The sequence below is a fragment of the Tursiops truncatus genome, chromosome 2 (genome assembly GCF_011762595.2).
Source record: "Tursiops truncatus isolate mTurTru1 chromosome 2, mTurTru1.mat.Y, whole genome shotgun sequence".
In the NCBI taxonomy this organism is placed as follows: domain Eukaryota; kingdom Metazoa; phylum Chordata; class Mammalia; order Artiodactyla; family Delphinidae; genus Tursiops; species Tursiops truncatus.
The window spans coordinates 117447116-117464135 of record NC_047035.1 but is presented as its reverse complement, the minus strand read 5'-3'; the positions used below and the strand labels follow the sequence as shown (position 1 = coordinate 117464135).

Sequence of the window (17020 nt, the reverse complement as noted above, 5' to 3'; positions counted from 1 at the left end):
TGATTTGGGAAAGCCAGTAAGAGTCGAACTTTTGAAACAAGTATAACAACTAGTGTGCTTCATTTCAACATTGAGTTTTTGTCTAATATTTGGCCAGATTTCCTGGCTGCTATGAAATTTTTTACAACTGATATCAGTGAGTAGCTCAACTACTTAAGAGCCACCAGAACAGCTACTAAAATGTCTCAATTTGATTTGGAAAAAAAGACAATTCAAGTATAGAGGAAAACAAGTATGGTGAAATACCTAGAGTTCGCCATATCTTTATTTCAAATTAACTAAAATTAGTTCATGAGCTGTCGAAAGTAAACCACTTGAATTTATAAAACTTTAAAAATGGTTAAAGAGATTGTTTAAAAATCACATAGCCTTTAGTCTTGGTTTTATGTACCCTAGACGAAAAAAATCATCCTAGTTCTGTTTTGTTCTACAAAGATATTTTTCTTTTCTTCTGAGGCCAGGATCCAATGAACGTAAAGCATCGTTCTTTTGCTGTGTAGTACCATTAGCAGTGATTGGTAACACAGGTAAAGAGACCATCTCACTACAAGGATACACTAAAAGCATGAACAAAGGTGTTTTTTGTGCCAGCTGCTGGCCTGCCTGAATTGAACAAATGACCTCATACAAGTGATTGATTTTGTAAGAGTACTCTGTAATAAAAAAACTTGATTATATTTAATTGTAGACTTGCCTTCGTGGTGGTAAGGAAAGGGAAGCTGGGCTAAGCTGAGGCTGAGCTGTGACTAAGCTGTTTACAGGTATTTCACCTCACCGGCATATAGCAATTAGTCTTCCACCTGTGCTCCTTCAGCCCTTCCTTTTTTTTTTTTTTTTTTTTGCGGTACGCGGGCCTCTCACTGTTGTGGTCTCTCCCGTTGCGGAGCACAGGCTCCAGACGCGCAGGCTCAGCGGCCATGGCTCATGCACGCGCCCAGCCGTTCCGCGGCATGTGGGATCTTCCCTGACCGGGGCACGAACCCGCGTCCCCTGCATCGGCAGGCGGACTCTCAACCACTGCGCCACCAGGGAAGCCCGCAGCCCTTCCACTTTTTAAACCCCAGCACCGCAGCAAAGCTCCTAACTCCCGAACAACCCACCAAAGCAAAACAGCAAATACTGCGAGCTTAGAAAAGAGGTGAGGGTGATTTGTATTAATGCCACTTTCCTACTCAATTTAAAGGACATGATAAACATTTATTTATAAAATTTCCTGTATGACAAAGAGAAAAAATGTAACAGTTTATCTGGACATCAATGTGTTATCCTTCCTTAAAGTTAAAAGAATGGAATGTAAGTTTCTTGAGGACTGCAGCTGTATCTTTATCATTGTGTTTCCAGTGCCCAGTATGTGATTAGCACATAGTAGATATTTACTGAATGAAGTTACTAGTGACACAAGATGAGAGAAAGCTGACATAATATCAGTTTGTTTCAATGACTAATTTTTTAAGTGTCTCAGCCTGTTCTTGCCTTGTGGTCTCTCTTTAAAAAAAAATTCTTTGGATGTTTAAATATATTTGTTTAAGTATCTTTGAGATTATTCTGTTAGTTCTAGGTGTACTCCCATTTGTCAGTCCACTGACTCTCCCTCATTATGGTTTGCAAGTTTTGACTGAATTCACATTTAGTGAGAGCTGTTTGCATAGAGTCTCGTGTGTCCAAGGTTGTAGAAATGTCATTTGTTAGGTCCTGTGGGTTTTATCAGTTCTAGACAGGTTTCTGTGTTAAATTTCTTAGCCTGAAGTTTCTGTACCTCACAGTAGTGTGAATTTGGACTCCATATATCTGCATGGGCACAGTTTTGGTGTCTGATTTCTCATCAGTGACCTTATCTACCCACGATTGGCAGATACTGTACTTCCTTGTTCCTTTTTAGACCAGTGAGTGGGTTTTTCTAGTCTTCATTTCAAAGAGAGCCTCCTTCATGGTCCTGGCCAGCTCCCCACTGTAGAAGCATCATCTCCTTTCCTTTTCTTTGGCATTAAGACCTCAGCCCCTGTGGTTAAGGCCCATATTCAGGTGCCGTATGTGATCCTCCTGTGAACCATCGTGCCCTTGTTCATTCCGTCTTTGTTTTTATTCCTTCTTTGTTCTAGTACCTGGAGATTTCTCTTTCTTGCTCTTATACTCTGATTTATATTCTTAAATGTTTTGGATTGTATTTTGTCTAGCTTTTAAGTTTGTTTGGAGCAGGATTTCAATCGCCATGATGACTAAGAAGCTCTACTGTTAATTTATACTGAAAGAGCTGGATTTTTAATGTGACTATAAGCTAGTAGCATAAAATAATGCAAAGTATATAATGCAATCTTAAATGCTTTAAAAATAAATGCAATGTGCAGATTGTGAGAAAAGTCCTACTGCTAGTTAATCTCATTTGCATTTTGTTTCTTAGACTTAGCCATGAGGTCTGAGCAAACCAGAGGCCAGTTGAGTCAACTAAATGACTAAACTGGAATTCTTAAAATTCCTTGAAAGAAGAATTAGGGGGACATATCAAAACGATGCTGGACTCGGCTTGTAGGGGTTCCCACTGGCCAAATATGGTATAATTTAAGCATCAAAATAAATCATGATAATAGATTATAACATTCGAATAAAATAAAAATCTATGAGTCCATGGTGAAATAAAGTAATGAATTAAGAAATAAATGGGGGAGAAGGGAACGCTCTTCCATACAGTAGAATGCCAACTTATAAATGTAAAACAATGCTGGAGTTAGAAAATCATCAAGGGATGCCAAAACTAGTAGGTGAAAGTTTGATGAGGAACATTATATTTACAGTTTCAAAGTATCTTCACACAAATTACTTTTTTTTTTTAAATGTTGAGCCTTCTTTTAATTATTTTTATTTTTGGCTGTGTCGGGTCTTCGTTTCTGTGCAAGGGCTTCCTCCAGTTTTGGCAAGCGGGGGCCACTCTTCATCGCTGTGCGCGGGCCTCTCACTGCCGTGGCCTGCCCTGTTGCAGAGCACAGGCTCCAGACGTGCAGGCTCAGTAGTTGTGGCTCACGGGCCCAGTTGCTCCGCGGCATGTGGGATCCTCCCAGAGCAGGGCTCGAACCCTCGTCCCCTGCATTAGCAGGCAGACTCTCAACCACCACGCCACCAGGGAAGCCCTACTTTTTCATTATAAAGAGAAAGATAGTAACTATAGCTGAGAAACCTGGTGGACACCACCTTAACCAAGTAGTCCAAGTTAACATCACCAATACTGGAACAAACCAACATTGTGTTTCTGATATGGTCATTGAGAAGGACACACCATCACTTTTATGGTATTCCTGAAAAAATACAGCTGACCCTTGAACAACATGGACTTGAACTGCGGGGGTCCACTTACACATGGACTTTTTTCCCAGTAGTGAACACTACAGTACTACATGATCCGCTGTTGGTTGAATCCGGAGGTGCAGAGGAACCGCTGACAGAGAGGGCCGTGTGAAAATTATACTCAGATTTTCCACTGTGCAGAGAGTTGGCACCCCTAACCCCCCTCGTTGTTCAAGGGTCAACACTACATAGTCTGAATCTAACCACAAGAAACTCACAGAAACAAAGTGAGGGACATTCCACAAAATAGTTGACCTATGTTCTTCAAAAATGACAAGGTCAAGAAAGACAAAAAAGGCCAAAGAGCTCTTCTAGTTTAAAAGAGACTAAAAAACTATGACAGCTAGATACAGCATGTGATCCTGGACTGGATCCTGAAGAAAGGAAAAATAGGTATCAATGTTGTGAATGGAGCAATCCTGACATTTGAAAATGTTCTGTGGTTAATATTGTATCAGTGATAAATGTCCTTATTTTGACAGTTGAACAGTGGGTATTTATGAGAATGTCCTTGTTCTTAGCAAAGTATTTTTAGAAGAGAAAGGAGTATGATGTCTGCAACTTACTTTCAAATAGTTCAGAAAAGAAAAAAGGTCTGTGTTCATGCATAGAGAGGAGGAGGGAGGGGAAAGAGAGAGAATAAGGATGCAAATGGGGCAAAATATAAACAGTTGGTGAATCTAAGTCAAAGTTATAATTTCAAACTTAAGAAGAGTTTCAAGAATACATCAAAATTTAAGAATTAGCCCTCTCCCTAAAATACCTTCTAACAATAGAATTGATTGTACACCATTCAGCAACTGTTGGTTCTGCAGATGGATTTAATTAGGAGGTAATGGCAGGAAACCAGGTGGGTCATTTCAGAGTTTAGTGGGTAATGCCACCAAGTGTATGAGATTGTCAGGTTGACTTTGAGAAGATCATTTTGGTTCTGGCGATAAAATGATCTAGAATAGGCACGTGTAGCAAAAGTGTAGGGCCACCAGAGTTCGTCTCTGCCTTTCTGAGTCCTAACCCCCATCCCATCCTCCTCCAGATACTCAGTATTCTGATGACCTCTTGTGCTCTCAATCCCTTCCTTCCCACTACTAACCTGCCTTGTAAATTTCCATACCCATCAATATTATCTTACCTGTTGGTTTCTGTCCCTACCCTCTTGAGAGCTTTTAAAACAGAAAAAGTATTTTCTCTTTCAATTGTATTTGTATCACATGAAGTTTACATTATAACTGAACAGGTTGGCAGAAGAGAAAGGGACCAGAAACACTCTGGTGTACAGTGACTCTATTCAAAACTGCGTGAGAGAATAGAGTTCACCAATGATAGGGATAGGATAGTATCCTAGGCAAACAGGATCACAGGAGAGGAAACATCTAGTTTTGATGACAGAAACCTTGAATCCAAACCATTGCTGGCTCCAACTAGAGAAACTGGATCCCCTTTCCTGCTTGCTCACCTGGGTTGGCATTCCTATGGCAACACAGTGCAAACAGAAGCTCAAATATGGAGTTTACATAAGGTTTCTTGAGCATATGTCTCCTGATTAGAGCCTCCTGAAAAATGCTTTTTTTCTTTTGGTTTTCATGATGCCATGCTTTTCTAATTTTTCTCCTTCCTGTTTGATCACTACTTCTCAGACTCCTTTATTGGCTTTTCGTCCACCACCTGGGGTTTATCCATGGCTTTCTCTCTTTACACACTTTGCCCAGACTATTTCCACTACCCCCACAACTTGGAGAACTTTTCTGAGACTCCCAAATCCATATCTCAGTGTTGAAGGAGGCTGCACATCCATCTTTTGGCATATATGAATACTTGAGCTTTTCATGAGTTGAGAAGTCCTTGAAAATGGGCTCGTTATCTCATCTGTGAGGACTGTTTGCTTTGTGGGCCAGCAGTAAGAGGATATGGGGTAAATCCCTGTGGTGTTTGCAATGGAGCAAATGAGAGAGGTTGAAAAGGAGCTGGATCTCCCATATCAGGGGAAGTATGAAATGGGGCAGGCCCTTGGAAGGTCCATTTTAGAACCCATATGGGTATAATCAAGTAGTGTGGCACTGACATAAGTATAGGCTTATAGATCAGTGAGTAGAATTGAGAGTCCAGAAATAAAACCATGTTGATAGACAAGGGTGCCAAGACAATTCAGTGGGGAAAGAATAGTCTCTTCAACAAATGGTGCTGGGACAACTGGATAGCCATATGCAAAAGAATGAAGTTGGACCCCTTCCTCAAGCCATATACAAAAATTAACTCAAAATGGATCATAGGCCTAAGTGTAAGAGCTGAAACTATAAAACTCTTAGAAGAAATTGTATGAGTAAATCTTTGTGACCTTGGTTTGGGCGAAGCCTTCTTATATATGACACCAAAGCATAAGTAACAAAAGAAAAAATAGATAAACTGAATTGCATCAAAATTTAAAACTTTTGTGCTTCAAAGACACCATTAAGAAAGTGAAAAGACAACCCACAGAATAAGAGAAAATACTTGCGAATCATACCTGAGAAACTACTTATAAAAAACTACTTATAAAAACTACTTATAAAACTACTTATAAAAATAAATTATCCAGTTAAAACATGAAGAAATTATCTGAATAAACATTTATCCAGAGAATATATACAAATGGACAACAAGCACTTGAAAAGATGCTCAACATCACTAATCATTAGGGAAATGCAAATCACAGCCACGGTGAAATGTCACGTCGCACCTACTCAGTATGTATATAATCAAAAAGGCAGATAATAACAAGCATTTGTGCAGAAGTGGAGAAATTAAAACCCTTATACACTGCTGGTGGGAATGTAGAATTATGGAGCTGCTTTGAAGAACAGTCTAGCAGTTCCTTAAAAGGTTAAACATAGAAATATATATGTCCCAGCAATTCCACTCCTAGGTCTATACCCAGAGGAAATGAAAACATACATACACACAAAAACTTGTATAAGATGTTCACAGCAGCATAACTCATAATAGTCAAAAGCATGGAATCAATCCAAATGTGCATCAACTGATGAATGGAAAAATAAAAGGTGGTATATTCATATAATGGAATATTATCTGGCTATAGAAGGGAATGAAGTACTGAGAACAAACTACAACATGGATGCACCTGTATATAATCTGCTAAGTGAAAGAAGCCAGTCACAAAAGACCACATATTGTATGATTCCAAAATCTTCAGAGACAGAAAGTAGATTAGTGGTTGCCTGGGGCTGGGGGTACAGTATGAGTAACGACTGCTATTGAGTCCCTGATTTATTTGGGGGTGATGAAAATGTTCTAAAATTAGATTGCGGTGACAGTTGCAGAACTCTCTAAAAATTGTTGAGTTGTACACTTTAATTTTCTGGTATGTGAATTATATCTCAAAAAGATCATTTAAAAAAGAAAAAATCAAACTCACATGAGTTCCACAGAAGATTTGCCTAATCGGTCACTGCGAGCCACAGAATCATGATAACCACCTGAGAGAGGAGAGAATCCTCACTACAGACAGTGATCTCTCCCCACCCCCTGCCATCCCACCTCTCCTCCCAGACTCCAACGCCAGAAAGGAGCAGAGGGCAGCAGAGGCCACAAGTACCCCACCCCACTTGCAATCCCCTGGAATTTTGTGCTTGGGGGGCACACCCTGGGGGCACTTTGGGAGCATTTGAAGGGCAGGGTCAGGGGTCCTAGGTGCCCTGCCATTTTTGGGACAGTCCTGCACAAGAGATAAGTGTCCTTTGTCCCACATGGTTTTAGAATGTCCCAGTGGACATTCATGTAGATAAAAGACCTGGATATGATCATCTGAGCCTAGAAGCAAACTCCATTTTAAACAAAGTAGTTTTTACATGGTTTTAATGTACACTGCATTTCCAGAAATTCAACTACTATGTAAATCAAAGGAAGGTTGGGCTTCCTTTTATTTAGAACTTTTCCAGGAGTTGTTCACCATTGCAGAAAACGAGGTCCCAAATGACATGGCCACTAGCGGTATTTGAGTCTCTGATAAAAACCCCGGTATCCATCTGCATTTGTACCCAAGCCCATTCATGGTGCAAAGAGCCGACAGCAGTACTTCAAGATGTCTTCTGGGGACAGTCATTCCCAAGTATTTACATGTTGAGCTAATACCCTTCCCAAATTCATACTCTGAAGTCCTAAACCCCCAGTACCTCAGGATGTGACTGCATTTGGAGACAGGACCTTTAAAGATGAAAGGGTGGGACGCTAATCCAATAGGATTGGTGTCCATAAAAGAAGAGAGGGAGACACCAGGGACAGAGGAAAGGCCATGTGAGGACACAGAGAAGGTAGCTGTCTTCAAGCCAAGGAGAAAGGCCTTACCAAAGATCAACCCTGTAGGCACCTTGACCTTGGACTTCCAGCCTCCAGAACTGTGAGAAAATAAATGTCTGTTGTTGAAGCCACACAGCCTGTGGTTATGGCAGCCTTAGCAGGCTAGTTTACCCCCCCCCCCCACACATGAGCTGTGACTATATGTCTACAGAGATATGTCAACACTGTTGGTACCTCAGTGGGGCAGGGAATAAATACCCTCACCTCTCTCCTTTTGCTGTGGCCTTTGTATCAGTGCCTCCTATTGGCCTAATGCAACAGGAACCCCTGGTGGATACAGTCTGTGGAGGTTACCTCTCTGGGCCCAGAGCAGGTCATAGGAGCATGGAGAATACATGGGGGAGAAGGGACAATCAATATATATTGATTTAAAAAAATTTTATATGTAGATAAGTTATACTACATATGAATTCTATTTCAACATAGTAAACCAGCTATTAACCACATAATTTTTATTACAAGGAGCGTTGGGTCTGTTTAGAGTTGAAAACCACTGCCTATAACCACCAGTGCCTCTAGGAAGGAGGGGAAAAAGGTTTTGAATAGACACTAGTTTAAAAATGAAAAAGACTATGTCTTAAATACTGTGTCCTATACTGTGAAGTGAAGGAGTTGTAACCACAAAAATGACAGGCAAGTTAAAGAATCTGAACAAGATATCCTTAAGGGACACAATTCCCAATGGGAAAGATGGGTTTAATTAACCCAATAACTGTAAGGGGACAATTATATTCTTAATGTATCAGTTACACCGAATTGCCTGTATAATTTTTTTAAAAAAGCAATAAAGCAGTCTCTCTGGGCTTAGTAATGCACATACATTATATTTAATATTATTAAATCATGTATAATTATAATTTGGAGGGTAAAGTAACGTACCTTAAGAGGTTAACCCAATTCTAGCAGACTGAAAAAAATAAGGCTTTTTCTGATCATAGAAGTAAACATATACAAAGATGCAAAATGAGTGAAGTAGTCCCACCAATAAACCCACCTTTGGTGACAACTCAGGAGCCCTCTGATTTCTCATGGCTCTTTGCTGCCTTCTCTCTGCTAAAGCCCTTCCTCTTCTTCATTCTTTGGGAATGAAGATCCCGAAGGAGTGGATCTTCATTCGTCACCTAAATACCCCACAACAAATGATAGTGATTCCTGGTCTGTTCTTCATCCAGACTGTGAGCTCCCTAAGGCAAGGACTGTGCTGTGAAGTGCTTTATATCTCCTCCAGTTTCTGGTGGACACATAGTAAGGGCTAAATATCTTCTTCGGTTGGTGGTGTGATTCATTTTCCAATTTGTAGGGGTTGAACCAGTGATTTTCAAACTTTGGGTACATTATGATCACCTGGAGAGCTTTCCAAAAACACTGATGCTTGACCCGCTCTCCTAGAGATTCTGATTCATTGGTCTGCAGACACCCAGGTGATTCTAAAATGCAGCTGAGTGTTGACAAACTGGTTCTAGTTCAGGGTTTCTCCATCTTGGCACTATTGACTTTGGGGACTGAATTATTCTTTGTTGGGGACAAGGAAGGGCTGTACACAGTAGGATGTTTAGCAGCATCCTTGGCCTCTACTTGTGAGATGCCAGTAGCACCCTCACTTCAGTTGTAACAGATAAAAAAAACGTCTCCAGACGTTGCCAGAAGTCCCCCAAGGGCAAAATCGCCCCACTTAGAAACACTGGTCTAGTTGCTCTGCATATTGCTTTAAGAGTCTAGGTTTGAAAGCCCATAATTTTGTTTTCTGTGTCTTTTCTGACAGGAAGCTGCATCACTGTGTCTGGGTAAAGCACTAGGCTGGTGTCTGAAGGTGGACCTGAGCTTCAGCCACTTAACCTCAGTGCAATCCAGGCAGCTCTCTTCATTCCCAGGTCTGGTTTCTCATCAGAGGGCTATGGAAGAGATCAGAGGAGTCGATCTTTATATTTCCTTCCAGCTCTGATGCTTTGTCTTTGCTGCTTTACCTAGCAACCAGTTGGAAATGGAGTGTGTTTTATATTTAATACATTTACTGAAAAGAATTTTATATTTCCCATTTAATTAAGAAAAAGTAGATTAAATTGCTTTATGGTTATGACTTTACTGATTCCCCACTCCACCTCCTGTAGCAATCTCCCAGGAGACATACGAAAAGTAAGGCATGACATTGTTTTCATTCCTAAGTTACATAACCAATTTCAGTGTGGAATATGATTTAAACAGACAGGAAGAAACACAGCCTTTTTATGAGAGGAATTTAAAAGTGGAGATGATGGATTTAACTTTCAAAAAGTGTCTGTAGGAAATTTAAAAGGTGAAAGTTATTTTTAGAAACTGTAGTGCTAGTATTAAATGAAGTTAAATGAACTATTTCCTCTTTGGGGTGTGTGATTTCAAATGAATCTGTGATAATTTAAAGAGACTCCTGTGTAACTACCTGCAAGGAGGCAGAGTAGAATTGGAGGAAGGCGGGGTTAGGCACTTAGGTCTCTAAATCACTCTCCGAAGCCCAAAACTTTTAGAGTCCAATCCAGACGCTTCTCACCCTTCCACTGGTACTGCCTGGATTCATGTAATTGCCTCTTATTCCTTGCTTCCATCTTTGACTCCCCTTCTCCATAATCTCTTTCCTACTAGGCGACCAGAGAATAGACTTGGTCCTGCCCACCCCACCACTTTACCATTTTACTCAGAGTAAAAACGAAATAGCTAGAGGATTCTACACGATCTGGCTTCTCACATAACTTTCTGACCTCATGCCCTTTTCCTTTATTCACTCCTCTCCCTCCACATTGGACACCATTACAATTCCTAAACACACCAGGCACTTGGCACGTTCCAGTCTCAGGACTTTTGCACTTGCTCTTCCCTCTCGCAAGGATGCTCTGCCCCCAGATAGCATAGGGTAACTCCTTTTATTTCCTTCAGGTCTTGGTAAGAAGTCACCTGCTTAATGCAGCCACCCTGACCACCCTATTTAATACCGTAACCTGCCGCCCACATACTGACTCGTCATTCCCTAAGTTCTGCTCCTCTTTTGTTCCCATAGTACTCATCACCTTCGAACACACTATATAATTTACTTATAACGTCTGTTCTCGTGTCCATTTCCCTCCACCAGAATGTAAGCTCCATGAGGGCAGAGTTCTTTGTTTTCTTCTCTCATGTTTTCCAAGCAACTAGGACAATGCCTGGAACATAATAGGTGCTCCAAAAACTATTTGAATGAATGAACCATGAACTGTGAAACCTGAACTTGGGCAAGTTGCTTAACTTCTCTGAGTCTCTGTCTCATGACTGTTAAATGGAGTTGATGAGTTGCTGTATTTACCTAGTAGAGTCATGTGTGAATCAAATGAGTTCTTACCTGAAAGGACTTAGCACAGTGCCTGGCATACAGAGAGTCCTCAGTAAATATTGGCTGTTCTTATTGTTATTATTAACCTGTTGCCCAAGATCAAAATCGGGGTGTAGTGTGTGCTGACGAGTGAATGCGCTCCTGGTTGCATGACTTAATAAGCAATGAGTCTGAGGCAAGAGCTGAACTATGAGAATGGGCAAGGTGGAGCTGGAAAGACAGGTCAGGTACAGGAAACGCACCTTGAAGGTAGCTCAGGGTGCTGCCCTGGTGCACTTCCTCCACTCCCCCAAGAGGTGTGTGGAGCTGATCTGTGGGCCCTAGGAGAGGATCTGTGTTTGGGGGAGTGTGTGGAGAATGATCATTAGCAAGATAAGAAGGGAAGGGGAGTGGAAGTGGGGAGATCATGTAAGAGGGGGTTGACTCATCTAGGAAGCAATAACGAGCCCTAGGGAAGACAACTGTGGTTGCAACAGATGGTAGAGACATTTTGGAGACAGAACCAACTCCTTCAAAGCACACTCAGAAAGACAATCTACTTTTTATGCTCTATCAGGTAGCAAAAATACGATTAACATGAATGATGTGATTCTTACCTACTGTTAATTTCTAAACAGACTTTGATTTTTATTAACAGGCTTTGGGGCCTATTATTCAACAGAGAAGCAGACTGTTTTTCTCATGGGGAATGATTAGACTAGAAAAAAAAAAAAAAGGGAAATTCTTTCCTTGCTAGGTAATAATAGAGAGATATAGCAAGCGTGGCCAAAATACGACATGAAGGAAAGCTCTGGAACCCGCTGTTGTGAAACAGTTCTTGTCAGACCTCAGTGAGTACTGTAGCAGTTTCTCTCAGAAGTTAAAACAGGAAATACACACCTGATTAAACTCCTTTAAGTTCGGATAGCTGCTGCTGCAGGTTTGAAAACCCTGGCATTTCAAAATCTCAATAAAGTGACTTTCGAAGCAACAGAAGGGCAAACCTTTGATAAGGCTGCAAGGTGAGATGCCAGAGAGGAAGGTTCCTTTTATATATATATTGGCCACCAATTGACAGCTTCTGCCCTTTAAACTTAATTGCCCGCTCTCTTTGGGACTAGGAGATTTCACAGTCTGTTGTCAGTCTTTGATGCTCAGGTGGTGTTAAATATTTTAAAAACCAACAAAACAAATTCCCCAGACTCTAACACCTCTTTGCCCTGATGACGGCCCAGCCTCCTACTTTGTTTCCCTGCTCAGCTTCTCTTCCTTCCTAGCATCCTCTAGGATCGCAAAGTCAGGTCGCTGTTACTGTTATTTTAAAGTGTTTCTCATCTCTTAGGAACCACATCTCCTGGGAACCAGATTTCTCAGAATTTTGAAAATTTCCTTGTTCAGGTCCCTAGGACACATCTGCAGGGCCCTCAGGCATACACGGGAGTGTTGATGAAATGCTTGAGGGCCGTTCTCTTGATTATTGCCGCCTCCAAGAGGAAATGGCTGTTTTCTTGCCCACTTTTCCCCTAAGGGCCAAAACTGGGTCCACAAGAGCAGTTTCCCTTGGGCTCTGAGATGAAATGGTCAGCAAACAAGGCTAACGTGTCCGTTGCTCCACTTCCAGCCCTGCGAGACTGCACATGGAGGTGATGCTGCTGGGGGAGATGAGGCACCTGAGGAAGGAACCTCGATGAACTCAGGCACCTGTGGAGCACGCGGATCCTGCTGCACGCTTTCCTACGGGGCACTTAGAAACACTTCCATTTTTTGAAATCTTGCTTTCTTTGGGGTATTTCTCCATTTAATCCAGTGGTTCTCAAAGTGTAGTTCTGAGACCAGAAGCATCAGTATCACCTGGGAACAGGTAAGAAATGCACACTCTCAGGCCCCACCCAGGGCTTCTGAATCAGAAACTTGGGAGTGTGTTTTAACAAGCCCTCCAGGTAATTCTAGGGGTCAAGTGTGAGAACCATGTATCTGGCCTGCTGTTCTATTGGTGTGGTCCTCAAATTGCTTTGCTAATAATAGTTTAGAAAGTCGGCTTTGTGTTTCTGTGCATCTGAATTCGCCTCGTTGTAAGGGCTGTGGTTACTCTCTGACAGCCACAGCCTCCATGACAGGAGGGGGAGAGGGAGGCGAGTGCTGTGAAACAAACGCCTGGCGAGGAAATCTCAGACCTGCCAGAGTCTGCTTTGAATCTTCACACCTTTGAAAAGGGAGAGCACTCAACAACTGGGAAAAAAAATAAAACCCATTAAAGGGACACACAGCTGCTATTTTGAATCAGTAGCACAGCAAATTGAAGTGATAGCCATAAAACATTTTTACTTCTGACGAGAGAATCCCTTTAGGGCAGGTAATGATCTGTTAAATATCAAAGGAGCAGACCAAGGACCCTAGGACATTTAATAGGGAGAAGTGAGGTGGGGAGAAGGGGGAGGAGGTGAGCTCCGCCTTCAACAGGCCACAGCTTGGACCTGGGGAAGTTGACCAGGAACAGGACCAATGCAGAGAACCACGGAGAGGTGTGCGGGGATCCTTTTGATCATTAGAGCTGCCCGACAATGGGATGGCATCTTAGGGGCGATAGGGAGCCCCCTTGCTCCGGGAGCACGTAAGTCTAGGTGACCCTGTAACAGAGACGCCATAATAAAGGAAATTCTTGTGTCAGGCAAGAAGCTGCACGAGGGTCAATATTTTGCAGATTTAAAAAAATCAGAACTCTTTCTTCAAGTGAGATAGTACCCCTTGGTACTTAAATTTATAAAACAGATTAAACAGGGGCCTCTTTTGTGATCCCTGGGACACATCCTCTTTGGAACGTCCTAGGTGAGTACCCAAATCCCTTGCAATATGAGCTCCTCTGATTCTGTGGTTCTTTGACCTCTTTTCAAACCAGAACTTCTCTCTCTTCTCCCCAGGCTTCTCTTGAGCTGCCCATGAGCTTCCTGGGATGTGTGTCACCAAAATAGCAATGGTTACAGAAGATGAGAAAAACCTAAGAGTGCATGCAGCCACACGCCTCACACGCCCCTCCCCAGGGATGGTGCACAGTGAGGACTTTGCATGCTGAGGCTTGATTCCTAGTGGCATGCGAGGGCAGAAGCCCCGAGCAGGACACGCCTGTCTTTAGCCACCTTCAGTGCAGACAGGAAAAAAGGCAGGCAGACTGAGCCAACAGGTAGACCTAAATGGAATGGGTTTTCCAAGCTGTGAGAGACCCACCTTGAAAGTGGCCCAGATGCTGTCTGGGCCTGCCCTGGTGGGGGTCTCAGAAGTGAAGAGGGGGCCTTCCTGAACTCTGAAGGGACCAAATGTGAGATGGACCCCGGACCCGTGGTAGGGAGGGCTGTCAGCCAGGGCCTTCCCTTCTCTGCCCAACATTGTTGGCTCTGAGTCTGTTTTTTTCCAACAGAACCAGATTTTTTGTCATAAAATTCTTGGACTACTTGAGCTTCTGGATTATAATGTCCTTTTTTTTTTTTTTTTCCACAGTGATGATAGCTTTGGCCTCTCTTATAAACACCTAATGGGCAGAAATTTTCTCCTTCAGAAGAATAACAAAAAGAAAACACCAAGGAGATTTCATTATAGTGCAGCTTCTTCTCTGGTTGACGAGAGGCATGACTATAACCTGAAGCTGATTTTGTTTATTTGAAAGGAAAGACAATTGTTCATTCACTCAACAAACATTTACTAAACACATAGAGCTGCTGGGCTTCTGCTTGGCGTTGGGCATATTGTCAGCTCCAGCTCTGAAGGAACCATGAGGTGAGGGGATAAACATGGGAAAAATCACAGTTCAGGCATCCATGTACTGATACCAACTGGTTTACACAGGCTGAAGAAAAGAAGGTGAATAAAAGAAGAACAAAAAGGCTTCTAAGCAGACAATAGAGAATGTGTAAGCAGCATGAAGTCAGGGGTAGTGAAACCAAGACCCCTAAAACCGAGTTCCCCTGCTGAGTTTGATTAACCTCTCTGTCTAAAATTATTCCCTTTCTTGCTCCTTCTGACCTCAATCCTGTGCTAACTGAACACTAATCAACCAGAGTCAGATGACTAAAACTGCTGTTGTCGATAACATCGTTAACCTACAAACTCAGGTTTTTTCTCCAGGACAAGATGAGCTAACAGACCCCCAAGCCATGGACCACCTGGCCAGAGATAGTAAACCAGAGACATCCTGACTTCTGAAACTACGATTAAGAAATGTCACAAGACCGTTATTAACCCCAGCTTCTTTGTTCTTCCCCTTAAAAAACCCTCTAACTCAAAGACCGAGTGGGAGTGAATCTAAGGCGTGTCTCCCACTCCCTTGCTTGGCGCCCTGCAATAAACCCTCACTTTGCCGCTAACACACACTGTCAGGAGTTTGACTTTCTGCGCTGTGGATGCACAAGCCCTTCTTGCTTGGTTACAGAAGTATGGACCTGTCCTCCTGGGTGGAGAGGGGCATGAGAGGTGCTAGGGAGAGAGCAGCAGCAGGTGGCTTGGTGAGCTGGGCAAGGTAGGATCTGGTAGGGCACTGTCTGCTGAGCTAGGGAATTTGGACTTTATCTTAAGAGTGAGGAGGAACCATTGATGGATTCTAAGCAGAGGAGAGTCCTGACCACATCTGTACTTTAGAAAGATTTCTCTGTGAAAAGATAATGTCTAGGATTTGCATCCAAATGACCTCAGACCAAAATACAAAATCAATTAATTGCAGGACTTTGTAATGGGAAACAGCCCACTTGTCTATCAAAAGGCTGGTCGAATAAAGAAGTACTAGGCAGCTGTAGAAGGGAATGAGGGATATCTCCACTTATGATATATTTCTGAGTAAAAAAGGAATGTGTGGGACTTCCCCGGTGGTCCAGTGGTTAAGACTCTGTGCTCCCAATGCAGGGGTCACAGACTCGATCCCTTGTAGGGGAACTTAGATCCTGCATGCCACACGGCCCGGCCAAAATAAATAAATAAAATAAAAGTAAATAAAACAGAGAAAATTAAAAAAACCAAAAAGGAATGTGTGTATAGTATTTATCTAAGAAAGGCAGGGATACAAATACATAAACATACAACTGTATCTACTTATATTTAAAACAGACAAGCAGTGGATAAACCAATGAAAAGTGGTTACCTATAGGGGGAGGGAGAGTACAGTGTGGAGGAGATGGGGAGAAAAGCTGGACTTCTTTGAATAAAGCTTGGCTTGTGTATTTGACTTTGGAACCAAGTAAAAATTTCATGTAAAAAACAAAACTATAGGGCTTCCCTGGTGGCGCAATGGTTGAGAGTCCGCCTGCCGATGCAGGGGACGCGGGTTTGTGCCCTGGTCCGGGAAGATCCCACATGCTGCGGAGCGGCTAGGCCCGTGAGCCATGGCTGCTAAGCCTGCGCGTCCGGAGCCTGTGCTCCGCAACGGGAGAGGCCACAACAGTGAGAGGCCTGCGTACCGCAAAAAAAATAAAATAAAAATAAAGAAAGAATTCCTAAAAGTAAAATGGAACAAATGAGCATAAGTGTGCATATGGTTAGTGGGGTAAGCACACAGGGGAACTGTTCCAAACACAGTAATTTGACTGTACACCTATAGAGAGATATGACCTAAGGACAAAAAGGACTGCAAACAAACAATCTTAACTTGTTTTCAGCAATCATTTGGCTGGTGAGAGAATTGGTATTGGTGTTCTGAGACTTGTGTGTGCAATGTGGGATGAAGCCAATGAGAAATTATGTGAAATTCTAATTATATATTTCTTGCTGTCTTCTTTTTTGGCTGCGTTGGGTTTTCGTTGCTGAGCGCGGGCTTTCTATAGTTGCAGCGAGCAGGGGCTACTCTTCGTTGCCGTGCGCGGGCTTCTCATCGTGGTGGCTTCTCTTGTCGTGGAGCATGGGCTCTAGGCGTGCGGGCTTCAGTAGTTGCAGCATGTGGGCTCAGTTGTTGTGGTGTGCAGGCTCAGTAGTTGTGGGTGTGGGCTCAGTAGTTGTGGCTCGCAGGCTCAGTATTTGTGGCACACAGGCTTAGTTGCT

At 42.5% G+C, this 17020-nt stretch overlaps 1 long non-coding RNA gene across 2 annotated transcripts; it reads left to right on the top strand.

The window, feature by feature from the left end:
* The first annotated feature begins 11017 nt into the window (after nucleotides 1-11017).
* On the top strand, nucleotides 11018-15360 carry LOC109552585 (uncharacterized). 2 transcript variants are annotated; one of them, XR_004525269.2, is made up of 3 exons: nucleotides 11018-11582; nucleotides 12627-12866; nucleotides 14498-15360. It is a non-coding gene; the product is annotated as an uncharacterized lncRNA (long non-coding RNA). The 2 variants fall into 2 exon arrangements; XR_002179430.3 differs by lacking the exon at nucleotides 11018-11582 and adding an exon at nucleotides 11595-12027.
* Nucleotides 15361-17020: the final 1660 nt, after the last annotated feature.